This window comes from Mauremys mutica, chromosome 17, assembly GCF_020497125.1.
Source record: "Mauremys mutica isolate MM-2020 ecotype Southern chromosome 17, ASM2049712v1, whole genome shotgun sequence".
Taxonomy (NCBI): Eukaryota; Metazoa; Chordata; order Testudines; family Geoemydidae; genus Mauremys; species Mauremys mutica.
The window spans coordinates 222,840-239,219 of NC_059088.1; the positions used below are offsets into that span (position 1 = coordinate 222,840).

At 47.3% G+C, this 16,380-nt stretch overlaps 1 long non-coding RNA gene across 1 annotated transcript; it reads left to right on the forward strand.

Moving 5' to 3' along the window:
- The first annotated feature begins 11,576 nt into the window (after window positions 1-11,576).
- LOC123351523 lies at window positions 11,577-13,133 on the forward strand. Its single transcript, XR_006574032.1, has 3 exons — window positions 11,577-11,708; window positions 12,362-12,587; window positions 13,023-13,133. It is a non-coding gene; the product is annotated as an uncharacterized LOC123351523 (long non-coding RNA).
- Window positions 13,134-16,380: the final 3,247 nt, after the last annotated feature.

The following is a 16,380-nucleotide window of genomic DNA, read 5'->3' on the forward strand; positions in this document are numbered from 1 at the left end:
GGTGGCCAAAGGAACGAGGGGATGGGCTGTTCCACCCATCGCCCCCTTTTGCGGCCCTTAAAGAAAGAGTTTGGGGAGAAAAATTTGGCTCCTGAAGTGAGCTTCACTATCGTGGATGTCACCCACACTGTCACTGGGACCCTGGGTCTTCTTTGTCCTAATTCTGAGATGTCCTGTGTCAGAGAGAGGGACCTGGATGATGTCACCACTTCCACCAGCTCTGGCTGAATCCTTGACACCAGCTGAGGTGTGAGACTCTCCCTTCCACCCCTCCATGTGTCATTTTCCTTGCCCTCATTTCTTCTGTTTCTTGTATCTCTCTCTCTTCTTTTGCCTTTTAGCAAAAAGGTGTCTGGTTTAGCCGGCCAAGCTTGTATATTTTGCAACAGGCTGTAAACCTGTGACCAGGAACAGGCAGCTAAATGCAATGCCCTAAACAGCCTGATGCCACTACAGGTTTGCTAGGTCTTGGAGTGGCTGATCAGACCATGCGCTGTGCCTGTTTTTCCAGCAGTGATGTTGCGAGCGAGAGTCAACCCCAGAGACAGAAGCGGCATTTTCCATCTTCACAGTTCTTTTCTCTCCCCTTGTGTGTGTGTGTTTGTCTCCTTATGAAACAGGATTGGACTTAAACAACAGCTCCAGCCCATCTCAAGGAAGGCCTTGTCTACACTATGCACTAAATCGGCGCTACTGCGATCGATGCAGTGGCGTTGATTTAGCAGGTCTGGTGAAGATGCGATAAGTCAACATGAGAGAGCATTCCCATCAACTTAATTAATCCACCTCAGTGAGAGGTGGAAGCCACGTCAATGGGTGATACTCTCCCTTCGACATAGCGCTAATGTGAAGACACCACATTAAGTTGATATCAGTTACGTCAACTTCGATGATATAACTGATATAGCTTAAGTAGCGTAACTTACATCGACTTGTAGCATTAGTGCAGGCTGGGTCTTCTGCTCTTTTACCCCAAAAGAAGCATCTTTGATACCGGCCAAGAGACTGGCAAACAAGGAATTAAGAGCTCTCTCCAAGGAAAGGGAACAAGGGATGCTGTTAAAATGCAAACTTTATTGAATACTTTTCATTTCAGATGCTTTAAATGTTTTTCCTTTTTCCTGTATCTCTAATAAAATGTTAAGAAGGATTTTTAATGGTGCGTTTGCCATTGGTACTAAGCAGGCTGAAGTCTCTGTATATCAAACCTGGTTTAAAACTGTTTCATGTTGGACAGTGACTGGGTTACGTTAACAGCTTTGGCTCATATAGTTCATGTAAATTAATACAATTCAGGGGGAATGGTGTAGAGTGGGAGGGAAATTCCATGGGAGTATTAAGAGGGAGCTATGTGGGAATTGTAGTGGGAGCGGGGCGGGGGGGGGGGGCGGGTTGCAGTAAAGGAAAGCCGTGGAGGATTGTGGTGCAGGTGTTGAGGCGAATGAGGCATCGGGGGCACTGTGACACTGAGCCAGGAAGGGTTAAGCAACTTGCAGGCTAAATGACTCAAATTCGACCTTTAAAGACATATTGGGAAAGGATATAAATAGGAATTAGGGCTATTCCTTATAAATAGTTAGCAAAGCCATGTTAGATAGACAAGAGCTTTGAAATGTAGACTTGTATTCATAAAGAATTGGAAGAAGACCATGATTGTAGTAGTCTGTTTACCTATATCTTGTTAGAGGTTAACAATGTAACCAGATGTTTCCTGTCTGTCACTATCTCTATTGATTCAAAGACCGAAAGGGAATGTTAACATGTAGATGAACTGTGAATGTGGTAATATCATTGTCTTCTTTCCTGTTTGAAGTATGTAATAAAGTCCATGTAAGTGACGGGAGATGGACAGCTGCCTTATGCTAATCCATGTAGCTAATTACCAGTGATGCTTAGGAAATAGGAGGTTATTTCAAAGCCACAATGCTTCCCCTATTATTCACCTGCTGTCAAGAGGCTGCTAGAGAACTATAAAAAGGACTCTTGAGCCCTGATCCTGTTCTCAGATCTGCTTAAGCTTCATCAAGGGAGGTTTGAGTTGCAAGACTGGGGTCCCCAGCTCCAGACTGGGTCACATGGATATTGGACTATAATTTATGGAACTAATTCTGAAAGAACTTTTTGCAACTCTGAAGCTCACCATCTCTACTGTGAACTTACCTAAGAACTCAATTCATACCTGTATGTATAATGATCTTTTAACCAATACTCTCTCTTTTCTTTTTCAATAAATTTTAGTTTAGTTAATAAGAATTGACTATAAGCGTGTATTTGGGTAAGATCTGAGCTATTCATTGATCTAGGGGGTAATGTGTCTGATCCTGTGGGATTGGTAGGACTTTTTATACAATGAACAAGATTTTCAGTAATCATCATATTTTACTTGGCTGTCTGGGTGGGAGCCCAAGGCTGGGTTGCTTTAAGGGAACCATAGGCTTCTAGGTAACCAGTAAGGTATTGTAGAAGCTGTTTTGTTGATGGCTTGCTAAATCTAAGTATTAGAAATAACCACCAGTTTGGGGGATCATTTGCCCCATTCTTTGCAGTTTGCCCTGATTGAGCAATCTCAGTGTGCCCCCAACCCCACCAGCACTCTGGTCACAGGCACCATGAGGCTTGTAGGGTGGGGAGTGGAGGTATGGAGGGGAGGTCATGAGGTTTGTGTGGTGGGCAGGGGGTTATTGGGGCAGTGGGTACCGTGGGAGGCAGTTGTAGGAATGGGGTGTTGTTGGAGATGGCTGTCCTGTGGGGGTATGGTAAGAGAGAGGGGGGGTTATTGTGGGATGGATGTACCATGGGTGTAGTTCTGGGGTGTCATGGAGGAGGGGGAGTGCAGGATCAGGTCCCCCATGTAGGTCATCAGAGATTTCTACTGAGCCTTGTGTAGTGGCTCCCCTGCCACTACAGAACCAACCCACTCTCACACACAGTAGGCCAGTGGTTCTCAAACTAGGGCCACCGCTTGTTCAGGGAAGCGGTGGCCAGTACGTCCCTCGGCCTGCGCCTCTTCCCACAGCCCCCATTGGCCTGGAGCAGTGAACAGTGGCCACTGGGAACTGTGATCGGCCGAACCTGTGGATGCGGCAGGTAAACAAACCGGCCCGGCCTGCCAGGGGCTTTCCCTGAACAAGCGGCAGCCCTAGTTTGAGAACCACTTCTGTAGGCATTCCATTAGTGCCCAAGGAGGATGTTTAAACAGAAGCTACTAAAATTAGGCATTTCTAAATAAGCAGGTCTAGATAACTTGCATACAAGAGTTTTAAAAGAGCTGGCCGAGGAGCTCATTGGACTGTTAATATTGATTTTTCAAAAAATCTTGGACATTGGGGAACTTCCAGAAGACTGGAAAAAAGCTAAGGTTGTGCCAATTTTTAAAAAGGCTAAACGGGATAATCTGGGTAATTATAAGCCTATCAGCTTGCCATCAAGATAATGAAGTGGCTTATATGGGACTCAATTAATAATGAATTGCTTCACTCTATTGAGCCCTGGCAACTAATCATAGGAAGGATTATGACTGGAAGAGAATGGGACGGAGATGGGCAGGGGTTGCAGCCTATGGAGTGTTGAGTACGGGAAGGCATGTTGCTGAGGTGATGGGGGACGTGGGCCTTGCATCCTCACCCTGGGGGAATTGGGCCCTGGGAACCAATACCTCCGGGCTTCCATCTCTTTTAAAATAAAGTGGGGCCAGGTGGGTGTCTCCCACACAAACAAAGAGGAAGCCAAAGGGAAGTTGTGTAGCAGCAGGAGCTATAAACCCGGCCTCTATCCAGGGCATCTGTAGTGGGGTGGCTGACCCCTCCTGAGGAACAGGGGTAAAAGCTGTCCTGGAGAGGGCTACAGCTGGGAAAGGAAAGGCTGACTGGGGAAACAGCCACAGCTGAGGCCATGCCCCAATCAGGCCACAGCTGGCCCTATAAAAGGGCTGTGAGCCAGGCACTTGAGAGTCTCTCTCTAGATGTTGAGAGGGATGGGCCTGGCTGCTGAGCAGGATACCTAGACTGGAGCAGAGCTGGGGGAAGGCCAGAGGAGCTGGGGAGCTCCAGTCTGGAAACCCCCCAGGCTGCAGGCCTCGTTAAAGGCCAAAGAAAGGTACTGGGGTTGCTGAGGGCAGCCCAATGGTAGGCAGAGGCAGCAGGTCCAAACCCCCCTTGCCTATGATGAGTGGCCTTTACACTGCAGTCTGCCCCAGTGAAGGGGGGCTAACGGATGACTGGCAGTGGCCATGGACTGAGGCGAGGTGGGGATAGAGGGGCTAAGGGGTTCCCTGGGAAGATCTGTGAGGATACTGCCAGGGGGCAGCACCCCAGCCTGAAAGGGGCACCAGAGTCCAGGAGGGACTCGGGCCCAGTGGCAAGTGAGACACTGGCCTGCGGAGGGCGCTCCGGAGGCTGGAAACACTAACACTCAGCAGGAGGCGCTGCAGGGTGAGTCCTGCCCGATGAGAGTATCCAATAGACTCACTGAAAAGACATGATTGACAGCCAGAGTCACCTATGCAGTGTGGGATGGTGTTGGAGTGGCAGGCGGATGGCCAATGGCAGTGACAGGCATGAACTACCCTTTACAGCTCCACATCCCTCCCCCTCCAGCCATGGAACTTTGAAGTGAATCCACCTTGGCAAGCTGTGCGGAGACCCTGATTGGCAGAGAGCAGGAGATGGACAAGCGGTCTCAGCCTATGGGGCGTCGAGTAGAGGGATGGCTTGAAGCACCTTGCTGAGGTGAGCGGGTATAGTGGCTCTGGTGCTGCTGTGATATGTGTGTGTGGGGGGAGTCCATGTTCCTGGAAGCAGTGCTGGGGGGGGCACAGTCCTAAGGGGGCAGAAACAGTGCTAAGGGGTGTGTGGGAATGGAGCTAGAGGGGAAGCACACAGTCCTGAGGGGGGGGGGTCTCACGGTCCCGAATGAGGGTGGGAGCCGTGCTGAGGGGCACACAGTCCTAAGTAGGGGGCAGCAGTGCTGAGGGGGGCGCATGGTCCTGAGTTGGGGGGGAGCAGTGCTGAGGGGGGCACATGGTCCCGAGTTGGGAGGGGGGAACAGTGCTGAGGGGGGGCGCACGGTCCCGAGTTGGGAGGGGGGGAACAGTGCTGAGGGGGGCGCACGGTCCCGAGCTGGGAGGGGGGGAACAGTGCTGAGGGGGGGCGCACGGTCCCGAGTTGGGAGGGGGGGAGCAGTGCTGAGGGGGGCACAAAGTCCCGAGCTGGGAGGGGGGGGAACAGTGCTGAGGGGGGGCGCACGGTCCCGAGTTGGGGGGGGGAACAGTGCTGAGAGGGGCACATGGTCCCGAGTTGGGAGGGGGGGGAACAGTGCTGAGGGGGGGCGCACGGTCCCGAGTTGGGGGGGGGAACAGTGCTGAGGGGGGGCGCACGGTCCCGAGTTGGGAGGGGGGGAACAGTGCTGAGAGGGGACACACGGTCCCGAGTTGGGAGGGGGGGAGCAGTGCTGAGGGGGGCGCACGGTCCCGAGTTGGGAGGGGGGAGCAGTGATGAGGGGTCAGGTGGCCCTGAGTTGGGACTGGGGTGACAGGACAGTGCTGAGAGGTCAGGCGATTCTGAGTTTACGGGACAGCAATGCTGAGGGGGCACATGGTCCCAAATGGGAGGGGGGGCAGTACTGAGGGGTCAGGCAGTCCTGAGTAGGGGGCAGCAGTGCTGAGGGGAAGCGCATTCGGGGGTGGGATACAGACTGGACAGGAGCACTACGGGTGGTAATGTGGCATTATGTTGGGGAAACATCACAAACAGGATTCATAACACAAACCATGAGAAGAAGACCCACCCACAAATAAGTCTGACAGTGTCCTTTTCCCCTCAGGGTCTTAAGTCCAGCAACCCAACAGTTACCCCACCCACAGTTTCTGTCCTTGGTCAGTGCAGCCCTCAGAGTTCAGAAGTTCCTCTGCAGAGTTTACTTCTCAGCCTGGGTGGAAGTGTGGGGAGATATGGGGGGCATCTTACATGCTCTGCTGTTTGGGTGACAGCCGATTGCCATGCCTCTCCGTAGGGTTCTGCTGCAGTCTTCACTGCCAGCTGTGCCTCTCTGCCAGCTGTTCCGCTATCCACACCTCTCTGCTAGCCGCTCACCCACTTATCTTCAGCTTGCCCCTTTAACACAGCTCTCAGTGATCTCAGCTCTTAGTAATTTCAGCTCTTTAATGATTTTAGCTAGTAGTAGGGGAGCCTCAGTGCTGGTGCACCACCAGCCCAAAGCAGATCTAATACTTAGACCTACGTATCAGTGATTTCAGCTCTGCAGCATGTAACAAGACTCCGAGTAGAGTCAAAATTAGCTTTTGCCTAGTGAGTGCTCCTTAGATCAGGGCAAGTCCCTCCGTCATAAAATGCCAAGTACAGTTCTACTGGCCTTGATTCACATAACCAGGGTAACAACGCTTTATTACTCCTGCCCCAATAACAAAGAGACTGGGGATCCTGCAGCAGCCAAAGTGACCATTTGGGCAAGCAGTCCCATCATGCTAGGCAGGGTGGTGTGCCCATGCAAATAAGATCAGCCCCTGAAGTCCTTTTCCACAGCTCACCACCAGATGTCAGAGGAGAGCTCATTATGACTCTGCTTACACTCTGGAGACCTGTGGCCTCAGTACCCGGAGAAAGACAATTACCATACCATCTCTAAAATAGAAGCACCAACAAACTTTCTGTACTGGGCACAACAAAACTCTCGTTTAGGGAGTGCTCTGCCCAACTATTGGTACTGACAGTGTACCTTGGACACTCCTCCATGGTACCAAATGAACCCATGGTACTGCATGAGCTCTGGTACCCTGGAGACCTGATGGTTGGGGAAGAACCGCAATCCCCATTACTTGGTACCAGGACCCCGGTATTGAGCACATCCCGGCACCCAGAATTGCTCTTGGCACCGGGCTGTATACTGCCAATACCCCAGTCAGCACCACCCTTACCCACTGATGAGTCTGACACTGGGCAGGAGGTGATTATTTCCCTGGCCCCTCATCGTGGCCCACCATCACACTACAGGGGTCCTCCCCAATTCCATCAAGCCAACCTACAATCACGGTACGGGCCCCCTGAGGTAAGCCCACCGCCCATGCCCACCTTCCTCCCTCTCCCCCGCAAGGCTATATTGTAATTCTTGGGTGACGTACACACATATGTCGCGACCGTCCCCAATGTCTCTCAGGGAGAGTCCACCACATGGTTTGCTACAGCCTGTCTGTCCAGAGCACCTGAACCAGGGCAGGAGGAAGCTTTTTCAGAACAGGAAAAAGAACCCAAAGAGGAAGCTACCCCTCCAGCACACTTCTCCTTATCTCTACCAGATGAGGCTGTGCTACCCATCCCTCATCACTAGGGGAAGATTTTAAGAACTTTCTGGATCTTAACAAGGGGATGGCAGACAAACTGCAGATTCCCCTACAGGAAGTGAGAGATACACATCATAAGTTGGTGGAAATTCTGCACACCACCTTGTCATCTAGAATTGCCCTCCCAATTAATGAGGTGATTCTAGACCCTACTAGTCATCTGGCAGACACCAGCCTCCATTGCACCAACCAGCAACAGAGTGTAAAAAAAACAAACACAACAAAACCCCTACATCTCTGCCCAAAGAGGCAGACTTTGTTTTCAACATCCGCAACCCAACTCCATCATAGTGGATGTGGTTAAGGCATGAAGTAAGCAACATAATGCCAAGTCAACTCCATTCGATCAGGCTTGGCAAGATGATGTATTCATTGACATTACTGTTTAGAATCATGAATTACCAAACTGTAATGGACAAATACAATTTTATTAATTATGGGAAACCCAATGTGTTTCTGGAACATTACTGGAGACACAAAAAGAACAGATTCAGACCATTCTTAGGGATGGTCAGTTAATAGCCAGACTGGTCCTAGAGACAGCACTGGGTGTAGCTGTTACAGCTGCCCGCCCAGTCTCCATGACTGTGGTACTGAGGCGGGTTGTGGGGTTTCTTTTTGGCTACACCTCTCTAGATTGCCCAAAGAGATACACACTTCCAGTTTGAAGGGCCAAACTCTTTGCCAAGAAGACAGATTTTCTCTCCACGTCCTGAAGGATTCTCAGACCACGTTACACTCTTTAGGAATCTAGACGGTGGGACAGAAGAGAAGATATACCTCTCAACCACACCACAGGTCACAATCTTCTCAATACTCACCATCTCAGTGCTGTTATGAGCCACAGTGTAAGAGGACCAGGGCTCAAAAGTGGGAACAGTCTGCAGCCCAGTCTTTGACCTCTCAAACTGCCTCTTATAAGCACTTTTGATGAGCTGGTCAAGGGCTTACACGATGATACCTTACAACATCTATATACCTGTCACGCCACTCAGAAGTCACCTTGCCCTACTTCACAGCAGTTAGGACCAGCTCTAGAGCAAGGAGATTGATTTCTAGCCCTGAGCCTACAAGCCTATTTCTGTATCTCAATACAACCATCATACAGGAGATTTCCTACTGCTTACCGTTGTGGCAGGATCATTATCAGTACAGACTACTCCACACAGGATATTCTCCAAGGTTCTCTTCACTGTAGTGGCATATTAACCCCAGTACAGTGTCTGGACTTTATCATCACCAACTTTGATGCAGTACAAGCAAGAGCATTCCTCTCGCTACCCACATTCACCACCCTGGGACATGTCTCCCTAATACGCTGGGAAGCTCACCTACATAACCACAAGGTTCAGGACAAATGGCCTTCCACAGAAATGACCTTCCATATCACTCTTTTGGGGCTAAGGGCTGTCAGGAATGCCTGTGCACACTTTCTGTTTTCATGAAAAACAACTCACAAAAGTCATGATGGATTTAATATGACCTGTATGTTTTGTATAAATCGCCAGGGGGCTGCCAGATCTCCCTCCCTATACAAGACAGCACTCAAACTTTGGAATCGATGCATCCATCACAACGTGCTCATCTCAGCTGTCTATCTACCAGGGATACAGAATGTGACAGAGGGCAGTCTCAGTCAGAATTTTGTCACGACAATGAGTGTGTACTGAACTCAGAGGTGCTTCAAGATATATCCGCCCTTTGGGGAACCCTGGCTATGGATCTCTTTACTACTTAGTGGAACAAGAAAGGTCCTTGTTACTGCTCCAGGGCCAGCCTGGGGAAACATTCACTGGCAGTTGCCCTCATCTTCCCATGGGACGGGGCCCACTTGTATATCTTTTCCCAGTTTCCTACTCTAGCCAAGATTCTGTTGAAAGTTCAATGAGACAAAGCGAGAGTTATTCTGATTGCCCCTCTTGACCATGACAAGTCTGGCTTCCTTACCTAACACAGATGGTAATATGCCCTCCTGTTTCTCTTCAGCCCATTCCTCACCCACTCTCTCAAAACAATGGGCTGACCCTTCATCCCAACCTGCGGGTCCTCCGCCTCCAGGCTTAGCTCCTTCTTAGTTCCAAGGCGTAGAGGAAGAATGCTCTGATAAGCTGAAAGATGTGTTGCAATGCAACCAGAAGTCGACCACTCGACATACTTACCTACAAAATGGAAACGACTCCAAGTTTGTGTCATTCCAAACACAGAGACCCAACCTCATCTTTCCTCCCTCTCATTTTGCACTACATTTTAAACTCTGTCTCAGCTCCCTTAAGGTTCATCTCTCAGCGAAAACATCCTCCCACTTGGTGTTTGCTCACCCACGAATGTGTAGATTCTTTAAGGGCATTGGGAATCTCTTCCCACATGTGACACCACCCGCTCCAGCCCCTGGGACTTTAACTTAGTTCTCAGGGCTTTGGCTAGACCTCCCTCTGAGTCCAGGGCAACTTGTCCTCTCTTACACCTGTCCATGAAGACAGCACTTCTAATTGCCATCACCTCAACTAGGTACATAGGAGAAATAGTGGCCTGATGTCACACCCACCATTCACGGCCTTTTTTTTATTTTTTAAAGACAAAGTAACTCTAAGGCCATATCCCAATTTTTCCTTACTGTCTCTGCACGTTATACATGAATCAACAGATCCATCTCCCTGTTTTTTCCAAAAAACACATTGTGACAACTGGGACACAATTGCGCATAAGCTAGATATTAGAAGGACATTGACATTCTACCTGGACATGATGAAGGACTTCAGGAAATTCCCTAAACTCTTCCTTTCATCCACAGAAAGATCCAAAAGCTCTGTGATATCTGCTCAAAGATTATCCAAATGGGTCTCTAGTTGCATTAATCACTTATCAAGGGCGCAATTTGTTTCCGTCCAGAGTCCATACACACTCCACGAGGTCAGTTTCTACCTCAATCACATTCCATAGGGATACCCCTATCTCAGCAATCTATAGAGCAATGACTTGGGCCTCTGCCCATACTTTTGCAGAACATTATGCGATCACTGAAGATTTGGCTGCTGACACCATCTTCGACTCCGCAGTACTCTCTGGGGTAAAAGACTCCACTCCGAAGTCCCAGGCTCCAGAGGTGGGTACTGCTTGGGAGTCACCTACCGTGGAGCACCCATAGGGACACTACTCGAAGAAGAAGAGGAAGTTACTCACCTTGTGCAGTAATGATGGTTCTTCGAGATGTGTGTCCCTACGGGTGCTCCACAACCTGTCTTCCTCCCCTCTACTTCAGAGTTCTCTATAGGGCTCTGCAGTAGAGAAGGAAGTGAGGGGGGTTCGCCCGTGCAGTGCTAAATAGCCTTGAGGCTGATTAGAGGCACAGGGGTGCACATATACCTACCGTGGAGCACCCATAGGGACACACATCTCGAAGAACCACCATTACTGCACAAGGTGAGTAACTTCCTCATTTTTATCAGTAAATGTCACACTGATTTCACCATACACACACAAACCAATGGACAGATATTTCTGTTGACAATAATCAAAATTTACAGATAGGCAAAGTAAGAAAAATGTGGCATGAGAACTCCTTAGAGTTTGTTTTAAGGATTTCTACTTTGTAAATTATAATGTGTGATGCTGACAATTTGTTTTTTAACTGTTATAATGCTTTAACTTTTTTTAAATCTCAATATCCACTGTAATTAAATAACTATTGTCTGATACCTCCCCCATTATCTGACGTGCCCATAATTTCCTACAACTGTGAAAATTTAAATGGATAAAAATAGAAAAAATGCTTACAAACAAAAATATTATCTGTTAAAATAATAAAAAAAAAATTCTGCCAAGCATAATTTTCCACTAATAGCCACTGCAGAAGTCAAGATGCCAGCTCTGATGTTGCCCCAATCTGGTATGGATGGGGATGATCCGATGTTCCTAAAAATTGACTTCTATCAACCATGATAAAAGCAAAGTGAACAGAGGGCAAAGTAAGCTCTGGTGCCACTTCCGTGATTGTCATGATTGGGAGGTGCATTAATCTGAGTGCTCGAACTATAGGGATTAGCTTCAATAAGAGGTTCATTTGCTTATTCGAGGGCTAAATTTGACCCTAGGTCTCTGTACTAAAGCTGCAGGAGAACATCTGGGATTCCACTTTTTCCTAATCCTGTTATCTCTTTCCCCTGCACTCGGTATCCCCCTCTCCAACTTCTGATGTGGCATCTTTCTTTCTTTTTTCCCCAGGAACTGATGAAAATCCAGAAGGAAAAACATGTGTGTTCATCAGCTATGCAAAATGTCGTGTGGCTCTGAAACTGGATCTTAATGACTATTTAATCTGGGGCCTCAGAAGTGATTTGTGGGCCTTGACAGCCAAGTAAGTAGGCCCTTGACCTGGGCCTTGAATCTCTGCATGTTGATGGGGAGAATGCTGTGGCAGGAAGTTGTAGTTTGTGAATCATTTCACCTTAACCAGCACAAACAATAGTTAAAGGTCACTGTTTTCAGTTTGCTTCAAGGATTATTGGCTCAGAGCCATTTCTGAATTGCATTGGCCTGAATTTGTATAAATAACTTCAGTTGAACAGGTGGAAATATATTTCTTTTGGGGGACAATATATAAATAAGCTTAGAATGGGAAGGTGCCACCAGTTCAGTGGCACAGCCTAGGCTGATCCTGTGGAAACCAAGGTTGTATTTAGGTGTCTGATTAGAACTGATCAGTCAGTGAGTGAGAGGAGAATAGGGGCAGGTCAGGACATCTGAGCAATAGTCCATCCTAATCGGACCAGTTGAATGTGGATCATTGCTTGCTGGGACTTGTAGTCTCCATGGGACTTGTAGTCTCCTGAATTAAAGATGATACCGGATGCAATCTGTTCTGATTCTGTACAAGTCAGGTGTGGTCTTTGGGATCCTGCAAATAGAGTAGGCCTGGCAATCCCTGAAGAACTCAACAGACAGGTAGGTCAGTGAGTAGTGAGTGAAACCCGGAATCAAAGGCACAAATCTTCTTCTTGTCCCTTCCAGTATCTCCTATGTCATTGGCAAAGACACGTGGATTGAGAAGTGGCCAAGTGAGCACAAAAGCCAGGAGGCAGATTTCAAGAACCTGTGCATAGAATATCTGGAGTTCTCCCAAGCCATCATGATATTCAGCTGCCCACAGTCAACACAGAAATGGCCATCGCAGTGGCCTGAACGGGATAGTTTGAGCTGAGCTGGAGCATAATGCTCAGGCCAAAACACATTCACTGTGAGTTGTGATACTGCAGACACTTTGCAATATCCCCTGCCCTGCTTGGGGCTTCTCTCTTTGCTTTCTTATTGTTTTTCTATATGTATTCTGTTACCAAAAAAAACCTTACGTAAATGCAGAGTTAAGGTCACTTGGTGATATGTTGTCCCCTTGCAGAACGCTGAGTTGAGCAAAACTCAAACTTCTGAAAACCAGGAAATGCAGAGTTAAGGTTGGCCATGCAACCTTAACTCTGCCCTCTTTCAATAATGCCTCAAGACACGCTGTTAACACACATACCTTTACTGTGCCAACCACATAGAAATGTACAAGCCCTTCATCACCTTTTGCAGCCCATTCACTCTCACCCATGGAATTCCATTGAACACTGTTAAAGGACAAAAACAAAACAACAAAAATTGTTGCCCACACCCCCTTCCCTCTGTTTTCCAGGAGCTGGCAGTGGCCAATGGGAATTATTTGGACAGAGTCCAGGTGCAGTCAGTGTGTTAGGTGTACCTGCACTAAATGGTGGAGGCAGTAGTTGGGCCTGCTGAGTAAAGGTAAGTCTGTGATATGAGGACATGTGGATTACTTTGAGGTGTGTGACAGAACTATGATTACGATATGAGGAGATCTATGTTTTGCATCCTCCAAAGTGTGTGAGCAAAGGGAAAGTGCTGCATGTGTACTTTCAGGATCTAGTATGCATCATTTCCGTGCAGAATTGTATATGTTATGCAGTTAGCAGAGCCTGGGGGCTTTATTGCAAGAGGTATTGTCAGTAGCGAGCTGGATATGAGAGCAGCCTAAGCTTTTATTATCTACATGAGCTCCTGATGAAGTGAGTGTGGTCAGTGTCAGGTGTAGCTTTATTGAATCATAGAATCATAGAATCATAGAATTCAAGATCAGAAGGGACCATTATGATCATCTAGTCTGATCTCCTGCAAGATGCAGGCCACATAAGCCGATCCACCCACTCCTTAAGCAAGCGACCCTGCCCCATGCTTCGGAGGAAGGCGAAAAACCTCCAGGGCCACTGCTGATCTACCCTGGAGGAAAATTCCTTCCCGACCCCAAATATGGCGGTCAGCTGAACCCCGAGCATGCGGGCAAGACTCTCCAGCCATACCCTCTGGAAAAAGGCTAACAATATCCTATCATTGACCCATTGTACTAATTACCAGTGTGGCACTTAATTGACCTATTGACTAAGCCCGTTATCCTATCATACCATCTCCTCCATAAACTTATCTAGCTTAATCTTAAAGTCATGGAGGTCCTTCGCCCCCACTGTTTCCTTTGGTAGGCTGTTCCAGAATTGCACTCCTCTGATGGTTAGAAACCTTCGTCTAATTTCAAGCCTAAATTTCCTGACTGACAATTTATATCCGTTTGTCCTCGTGTCCACATTAGCACTGAGCTGAAATAATTCCTCTCCTTCCCTGGTATTTATCCCTCTGATATATTTAAAGAGTGCAATCATATCTCCTCTTATCCTTCTTTTGGTTAAGGAAAACAAACCAAGCTCCTCAAGTCTCCTTTCATACGACAGGCTTTCCATTCCTCGGATCATTCTAGTGGCCCTTCTTTGTACCCGTTCCAGTTTGAATTAATCCTTCTTAAACATGGGAGACCAAAACTGCACACAGTACTCCAAATGAGGTCTCACCAACGCCTTATATAACGGGACTAGCACCTCCTTATTTCTACTAGAAATACCTCGCCTAATGCATCCCATTAGCTTTTTTAACGGCCACATCACATTGCCTACTCATAGTCATCCTACGATCAACCAGGACTCCTAGGTCCTTCTCCTCCTCCGTTACTTCCAACTGGTGCGTCCCCAGCTTATAACTAAAGTTCTTGTTAGTCATCCCTAAATGCATAACCTTACACTTCTCACTAATGAATTTCATCCTGTTACTAATACTCCAGTTTACAAGGTCATCCAAATCTCCCTGGAGGATATCACGATCCTTTTCCGAATTTTGCAATACCTCCCAACTTGGTGTCATCCGCAAACTTTATCAGCCCACTCCTACTCTTGGTTCCCAGGTCAGCGATAAATAGATTGAATAAAATCGGACCCAAAACCGAACCTTGAGGAACTCCACTGGTAAACCCCCTCCAACCTGACAGTTTCCCCCTTCAATATGACCCTCTGCAGTCTCCCCTTTAACCAGCTCCTTATCCACCTCTGGATTTTCATTTCGATCCCCATTTTTTCCAATTTAACCAGTAATTCCTCATGCGGTACCATATCAAACGCCTTACTGAAATCAAGATATATTAGATCCACCGCATTTCCCTTGTCTAAAAAATCTGTTACTTTCTCAAAGAAGGAGATCAGGTTGGTTTGGCATGATCTACCTTTCGTAAATCCATGCTGTAATTTGTCCCAGTTGCCATCGGCCTCATGCTCCGTAACCACTCTCTCCTTTAAAATTTTTCCATGATTTTGCATAATACAGATGTTAAACTAACAGGCCTGTGGTTACCCGGGTCACTTTTTTTTCCACTTCTTGAATATAGGAACTATATTAGTCTAATCTCCAGTCAAGCGGTACAACCCCCGAGTTTAGAGATTTATTAAAAATCATCGCTAACGGGCTTGCAATTTCACTCGCCAATTCCCTTAATATTCTAGGATGAAGATTATCCGGGCCCCCCGATTTACTTCCGTTTAGCTGTTCAAGTTTGGCTTCTACCTCAGATACCGTAATGTCCTACCCCATATCTTCATTCCCATCAGTCCCTCTATCACTATTCCTTAGCCCTTCAGTAGCCTCATTAAAGACCGAGGCAAAATATTCGTTTTGATATTGTTCCATTAAAAGTTTATACCTATTCTCGACTCCGTTTAAAGTTTTAAGCGGTCCCACTTCTTCCTTCTTGGTTTTCTTCCTATTCTATATGGCTAAAAAACCTTTTGCTATTGGTTTTAATCCCCTTCGCTAGGTCCATCTCCACCCGGCTCTTTGCCTTTCTCACTGCTTCCCTACACCCTCTGACCTCAATAAGGGAGGTTTCTTTGCTGATCCTCCCATTTTCCACATCCTTGTACGCTTTCTTTTTTTTCTTAATCACCCCTCTAAGACGCTTGCTCATCCAGCTCGGTCTAAAACTGCTACCTACGAGCCGTTTTCCCTTTCTCGGGATACATGCCTCTGACAACTCCTGCAACTTCAACCTGAAGTAACCCCAGGCGTCATCTGCCTTTAGATCCCTAAATATGTTAGTCCAATCCACTTCCCTAACTAGTCGCCTTAATTTAGTAAAGTTAGCCCTTTTGAAATTGTATACCTTAGTCTCAGATGCAATTTTGATTATCCTCCCATTTATTTTGAAACGAATTAGCTCATGATCACTTGAGCCAAGGTTGTCCCCTACAACTATTTCCTCAACAAGGTCCTCGTTACTCACCAAAATCAGATCTAAAATGGCATCCCCCCTCGTCGGTTCAGCAACTACTTGATGAAGGAATTCATCAGCTATCATGTCTAGGAAAAGCTGAGACCCTATTATTATTACTAGCATTTGTTTCCCAATCTATATCTGGGAAGTTAAAGTCCCCCATGATCAAACAGTTCCTATTAGTATTTACCTCCTTAAAAACATTAAAGAGCTCTCTCTCCATATGGTGGAGGCAGTTAGTTAGCCCTGCCTAATAGAGGTGTACTTCCGAGATCTGTGGATTCCTTTGAGGTGTGTGACAGAGCTGTGACGGTGATATGAGAAAATCAATGTTTTCATTTTCTCCTGTGTGAGGAAAGAGAAGCAGTGTGTGCGTACCTTCAGATTGCAG